Raw genomic sequence first — 8,821 nt, forward strand, 5'->3', positions numbered from 1 at the left:
ATAAGAAAAATCTGAAACTTCCAGAGTTCGAATTTTGGGAGAGTAGAACAGAAATTTCAGGGTGAAACGAAATAGAAATGAAGGTAATAGTCGGATGGGAACCCCTGGTATCTTTCTCAGGATTAAAATGGAAGAAAATATTAAGAACAACGAATCCTTGTGGGTTGCACCAGCCGGGAATCGAACCCGGGTCTGTACCGTGGCAGGGTACTATTCTACCACTAGACCACTGGTGCCTTTTGCTTTATCGTTCTCCATCTTCCATATGAGTACCTAAAAATCAAGGTGATGCTACATAAACCATTTAATTCAAGGGTGAAAATTATAGAGACCATTATTAGTAGAAAGGAAATCAAAATGGTTAAACACACCAAAGTCCGTGTTCAAAACTACAACATTTTGTAGTGATCGTTGGCAACCAATTCAAGAATTGGTTAGCAGATCAGAACTACCAAAGACGTTTGTCAGATTTTATCAATCCTCCACTCATTTTCTCTCACTATATCCCCTCTAATAAAGTAAATCAATTCAAGACCGCTCTTGCTAACGAGATATATTAAGAGAAAAAAAGAAGAGGGACAATGCAGTCTCTCCTGTCCTATTATTGCTTTTATTTCAATAAATACTCTTTCATATCAGGTAAACAAAAATGAGAATACACATCTATGCAATCATACAAAAATGATACAAAGGACATAAATAGACCATGAAGACACACAATATCCATAATGAGGATAAAATATTGCGAAACTATGGTGACATCATGCACGAGAAAAAAGGTTGTGTAGATAGAAATGAAGATTTACAAATTGAAGGAGAATGACAAATGTAACAAGACGCAGATGACATTCATTGGCGCATAAGATAAAAGCAACACCTCACTTCTTCTATGTTAAAAAATGGAAATAAAACATATTCTACCGTGACACAGATACAGACACACACACACACCCCACACACACCCCACACCCACACACACACACCCCACACCCACACACCCCACACACACACACACACACACACACCCCACACACACCCCACACCCACACACACACACCCCACACCCACACACCCCACACACACACACACACACACACACACACCCCACACACACATACACCCACACACCCCACACGCACACACATTCACACACACAACCCGCACGCACACACACACCCACACACCACAAAAAAAAAAAGACGCACAAATAAGAAAATGGAAAAGTCGAGACAAGGAGGGGTCATCATTAAGCAAAACTTCTCAAGTTTGTGGTTGATAAAATTGAAAAAGAAATGCAGTAGCTGATTAGAACATATAAAAATATATTCGTTGACATCATGATCTCAACAGAAACCTGCTACACCAGATCTTGATTTACAGAAAGGTTGATCCCGAAACTGGATAATATTGATGACAAAAATCATTGCCCTAATACAATTACATATATAAAACACAATGAGAAATGCTGCAACCTTCTTTTTTCCAATAATAGCATTGGGTTCAAAAGAACAGTAATAAGTAAGCTCTACTTGATGCCCACAGGAATGCTTCCCCCAAAGCATCGAATATCAACCAACAAGTAAAACAACTTTAAACTCAATAAAATTCCAAAGCATTATTGCAATATTTCAACTAAAATTCCACTCTTATTTCAAAAAATACTATTTCATATAAGGCAAATCAAAATGAGAATACACATCTATGCAAGCACACAAAAATATTATAAAGGACATAAATAAACCACAAAGACACACAATACCCGTAATGAAGATAAAATATTACGAAACTATGGTGACATCTTGCACGAGAAAAAAAGTTGTCTAGATAGAAATGAAGACTTAGAAATTGAAGGAGAATGACAAATGTAACAAGACGCATATGACATTCATTGGCGTAGATGATAAAAACAACACCTCACTTCTTCTATATTCAAAATGAAAGTAAAACATGTTCTACCGTAACACACACACACACACACACACACACCCCCACACGCACACGCACCCCTCACACACATGCACACACACACACCCCCCCCACATGCACACACATACACACACACGCACGCACACACACACCTACGTGCACACACACACACACAACCCATACGCACAACACACACACCCACACGCCACACGCACAAATAATAAAAAAATATGCACAGACAATGAAATGGAAAAGCTGGAACAATGAGGGGGTATCATTAAGCAAAACTTCTCAAGTTTGTGGTCGATAAAATTGAAAAAGAAATGCAGTAGCTGATTAGAACATATAAAAATATATTAGTTGACATCATGATCTCAATGTAAACCTGCCACACCAAATCTTGATTTTCAGAGAGGTTGATCCAAAAACTGGATAATATTAACGATAAAATTATTGCCATAATACAGTTACATATATAAAACACAATGGGAAATGCTGCAACCTTCTATTACTCCAATAATAACACTAGGTTCAAAAGAGCAGTAATAGTTAAGCTCTTCTTGATGCCCACAGGCAGGCTTCCCCCAAAGCATCGAATAGCCACCAACAAGTTAAAAAACTTTACACTCGATAAAATTCCAAAGCATTACTGCAATATTTCAACTAACAGAACAGATCACATGTCAGAAACACACATTGCATACTCAGGAAATATCAGAATTCTTACAACCAGAAGAATAAAGCAATTACAATGATACATTAAATCAAACTGGAAAACAACAAATGCAGCAAACTAAAGTGGTTTTCTTCAAGAAACTCATCAATCACTAGATTAAAGATCGAATAGGGCACACTTAGCAGCAGTTTAGAGGAACCCTAAAAGCACATGATATGTTTCCTGCTCTTCTTCTCAGACCGCTTCTTGCCTTTACCCACTCGCGAATTATTTGAAGCACTGACGTCGGAATCAGAGTCAGAATACGAGAAAAATAGTTGTCTAGATAGAAATGAAGACTTAAAAATTAAAGAAGAATGACAAATGTAACAAAACGGATATGGCATGCATTGGCGCAGAAGATAAAAACAATACCTCACTTCTTCTATATTCAAAATGAAAGTAAAACATGTTCTATCGTGACACACACACACACACAAATACACACACACACCCCACATGCACACACACACACACACAACCCACGCGCAGACACCCACATGCACAACACACATACACACACACCACACACACACACACACCCCACACGCACACCCCCCCCCCACATGCACACACATACACACACACACACACACACACACCACATGCACACACAACCCACACACACACGCACGCACACACACACACACACACACACCCCCACACGCCACATGCCACACGCACAAATAATAAAAAAATACGCATAGACTAGGAAATGGAAAAGCTGGAACAATGAGGGGGCATTATTAAGCAAAACTTCTCAAGTTTATGGTCGATAAAATTGAAAAAGAAATGCAGTAGCTGATTAGAACATATAAAAGTATATTCGTTGACATCATGATCTCAACGTAAACCTGCCACAACAAATCTTGATTTTCAGAAAGGTTGATCAAGAAACTGGATAATATTAATGATAAATTCATTGCCCCAATACAATTACATATAAAACGTAATGGGAAATGCTGCAACCTTCTATTGCTCCAATAATAGCACTGAGTTCAAAAGAGCAGTAATAGTTAAGCTCTTCTTGATACCCACAGGAAGGCTTCCCCCAAAGCATCGAATAACAACCAACAAGTTAAAAAACTTTAAACTCAATAAAATTTCAAAGCATTACTGCAATATTTCAACTAACAGGACTGATCACATGTCAGCATCACACATTGCATACTCATACTTTCAACTAACAGGACTGATCACATGTCAGCATCACACATTGCATACTCATACACACACACCCCACATGCATACACACACACACCCCACATGCACACACATACACATACACACCCCTCACACACATACACACACACCCATCATGCACACACATACACACACACAACCCACACACACACGCACATACACACCCCTCACACACATACACACACACCCATCATGCACACACATACACACACACAACCCACACACACACGCACACACACCCATCATGCACACACATACACACACACAACCCACACACACACACACACACACCAACACGCACAACACACACTCACCCACACGCCATATGCCACACGCACAAATAATAAAAAAACACGCACAGACTAGAAAATGAAAAAGTTGGAACAATGAGGGGGCATCATTAAGCAAAACTTCTCAAATTTATGGTCGATAAAATTAAAAAAGAAATGCAATAGCTGATTAGAACATATAAAAGTATATTCGTTGACATCATGATCTCAACGTAAACCTGCCACAACAAATCTTGATTTTCAGAAAGGTTGATCCAGAAACTGAATAATATTAATGATAAATTCATTGCCCCAATACAATTACATATATAAAACGTAATGGGAAATGCTGCAACCTTCTATTGCTCCTATAATAGCACTGGGTTCAAAGGAGCAGTAATAGTTAAGCTCTTCTTGATACCCACAGGAAGGATTCCCCAAAGCATCGAATAACAACCAACAAGCTAAAAAACTTTAAACTCAATAAAATTTCAAAGCATTACTGCAATATTTCAACTAACAGGACTGATCATATGTCAGCATCACACATTGCATACTCATACACACACACCCCACACGCACACACACACACACACACACCCCCCCACACACACACACCCCACATGCACACACACACACAGACACACACCCCTCACACACATACACACACAACCCACATGCACACACACACACACACACACCCCACACGCACATGCACACACACACACACACACACACACACCCCACACGCACACACACACACCCCACACGCACACACACACACACACACCAACACGCACAACACACACTCACCCACACGCCACATGCCACATGCCACACGCACAAATAATAAAAAAACACGCACAGACTAGGAAATGGAAACATTGGAACAATGAGGGGCATCATTAAGCAAAACTTCTCAAGTTTGTGGTCGATAAAATTGAAAAACAAATGCAATAGCTGATTAGAACATATAAAAGTATACTCGTTAACATCATGATCTCAACATAAACCTGCTACACCAAATCTTGATTTTCAGAGAGGTTGATCCAGAAATTGGATTATATTAATGATAAATTCATTGCCCCAATACTGGTACATATATAAAACGCAATAGGAAATGCTGCAACCTTCTATTGCTCCAATAATAGCACTGGGTTCAAAAGAGCAACAATAGTTAAGCTCTTCTTGATAGCCACAGGAAGCCTTCCTCCAAAGCATCGAATAACAACCAACACGTTAAAAAACTTTAAACTCAATAAAATTCGAAAGCTTTAATGTAATATTTCAACTAACAGGACCGATCACATGTCCGCATCACACATTGCATACTCATTAAATATCAGAATTCTTACAACCAGAAAGAATAAAGCAATTACAATGATACATTAAATCAAACTGGAAAACAACAAATGCACCAAACTAATGCATGTCCACCAAGCTAAAGCGGTCTTTTTCCAAAAAGCTTATCAATCACCAGATTAAAGATCGAATAGGGCACACTTAGCAGCAGTTTAGAGTAATCCTAAAAGCACATGACACACACACACACACATACATACATACACACCCCACATGCACACACACACACACCCCCCACATGCACACACATACACACACACACACCCCACATGCACACACATACACACACACACACACACCCCATATGCACACACATACACACACACACCCCTCACACACATACACACACACCCCATATGCACACACATACACACACAAACCCCTCACACACATACACACACACCCATCATGCACACACATACACACACACAACCCACACACACACGCACACACACACACACCAACAAGCACAACACACACTCACCCACACGCCACATGCCACACGCACAAATAATAAAAAAACACGCACAGACTAGAAAATGGAAAAGTTGGAACAATGAGGGGGCATCATTAAGCAAAACTTCTCAAATTTGTGGTCGATAAAATTGAAAAAGAAATGCAATAGCTGATTAGAACATATAAAAGTATATTCGTTGACATCATGATCTCAACGTAAACCTGCCACAACAAATCTTGATTTTCAGAAAGGTTGATCTAGAAACTGGATAATATTAATGATAAATTCATTGTCCCAATACAATTACATATATAAAACGTAATGGGAAATGCTGCAACCTTCTATTGCTCCTATAATAACACTGGGTTCAAAAGAGCAGTAATAGTTAAGCTCTTCTTGATATCCACAGGAAGGCATCGCCCAAAGCATCGAATAACAACCAACAAGTTAAAAAACATTAAACTCAATAAAATTTCAAAGCATTACTGCAATATTTCAACTAACAGGACTGATCATATGTCAGCATCACACATTGCATACTCATACACACACACCCCACACACACACACACACCCCACATGCACACACACACACAGACACACACCCCTCACACACATACACACACAACACACATGCACACACACACACACACACCCCACATGCACACACACCCCACACGCACACACACACACACACACACACACACACACCCCACATGCACATGCACACACACACACACACCCCACACGCACATGCACACACACACACACACACCCCACACGCACACACGCACACACACACCCCTCACACACATACACACACACCCATCATGCACACACATACACACACACACAACCCACACACACATGCACACACACCAACACGCACAACACACACTCACCCACACGCCACATGCCACACGCACAAATAATAAAAAAACACACTCACCCACACGCCACATGCCACACGCACAAATAATAAAAAAACACGCACAGACTAGGAAATGGAAAAATTGGAACAATGAGGGGCATCATTAAGCAAAACTTCTCAAGTTTGTGGTCGATAAAATTGAAAAACAAATGTAATAGCTGATTAGAGCATATAAAAGTATACTCGTTAACATCATGATCTCAACATAAACCTGCTACACCAAATCTTGATTTTCAAAGAGGTTGATCCAGAAACTGGATAATATTAATGATAAATTCATTGCCCCAATACAGTTACATATATAAAACGCAATAGGAAATGCTGCAACCTTCTATTGCTCCAATAATAGCACTGGGTTCAAAAGAGCAACAATAGTTAAGCTATTCTTGATACCCACAGTAAGCCTTCATCCAAAGCATCGAATAACAACCAACACGTTAAAAAAACTTTAAACTCAATAAAATTCTAAAGCATTACTGTAATATTTCAACTAACAGGACCGATCACATGTCAGCATCACACTTTTCATACTCATTAAATATCAGAATTCTTACAACCAGAAAGAATAAATCAATTACAATGATACATTAAATCAAACTGGAAAACAGCAAATGTACCAAACTAATGCATGTCCACCAAGCTAAAGCGGTCTTTTTCCAAAAAGCTTATCAATCACCAGATTAAAGATCGAATAGGGCACACTTAGCAGCAGTTTAGAGAAATTCTAAAAGCACATGACACACACACACACATACATACATACACACCCCACACGCACACACACACACACACCCCACATGCACACACATACACACACACAAACACACACACACACACCCCACACGCACACACACACACACACACACACCCCACATGCACACACATACACACACACCCATCATGCACACACATACACACACACAACCCACACACACACGCACACACACACACACCAACACGCACAACACACACTCACCCACACGCCACATGCCACACGCACAAATAATAAAAAAACACGCACAGACTAGGAAATGGAAAAGTTGGAACAATGAGGGGGCTTCATTAAGCAAAAGTTCTCAAATTTGTGGTCGATAAAATTGAAAAAGAAATGCAATAGCTTATTAGAACATATAAAAGTATATTCGTTGACATCATGATCTCAACGTAAACCTGCCACAACAAATCTTGATTCACGCACAGACTAGGAAATGGAAAAGTTGGAACAATGAGGGGGCTTCATTAAGCAAAAGTTCTCAAATTTGTGGTCGATAAAATTGAAAAAGAAATGCAATAGCTTATTAGAACATATAAAAGTATATTCGTTGACATCATGATCTCAACGTAAACCTGCCACAACAAATCTTGATTTTCAGAAAGGTTGATCCAGAAACTGGATAATATTAATGATAAATTCATTGCCCCAATATAATTACATATATAAAACGCAATGGGAAATGCTGCAACTTTCTATTGCTCCAATAATAGCACTGGGTTCAAAAGAGCAGTAATAGTTAAAGCTCTTCTTGATACCCACAGAAAGGCATCCCTCAAAACATCGAATAACAACCAACAAACTAAAAAACTTTAAACTCAAAAAAATTTCAAAGCATTACTGCAATATTTCAACTAACAGGACTGATCACATGTCAACATCACACATTGCATACTCATACACACACACCCCACACGCACACACACACACACCCCCCACATGCACACACATACACACACACACACCCCTCACACACATACACACACACCCCATATGCACACACACACACACACACACCCCACATGCACACATACAAACACACACACCCCAAACGCGCACACACACACACACCCCACACGCTCACATGCACACACACACGCGCACACACACACACATACCCCACACGCACACACACACACACACACCCACATGCACACACATACACACACACACCCCCCACACACACA

The 8,821-nt window shown here is 39.8% G+C and overlaps 1 non-coding gene across 1 annotated transcript; it reads right to left on the minus strand.

Annotated features, from left to right (window-relative positions):
• On the minus strand, positions 166-236 carry TRNAG-GCC. The gene has a single exon. It is a non-coding gene; the product is annotated as a tRNA-Gly (tRNA).

This window comes from Sesamum indicum, linkage group LG12 (assembly GCF_000512975.1).
Source record: "Sesamum indicum cultivar Zhongzhi No. 13 linkage group LG12, S_indicum_v1.0, whole genome shotgun sequence".
NCBI lineage: Eukaryota > Viridiplantae > Streptophyta > Magnoliopsida > Lamiales > Pedaliaceae > Sesamum > Sesamum indicum.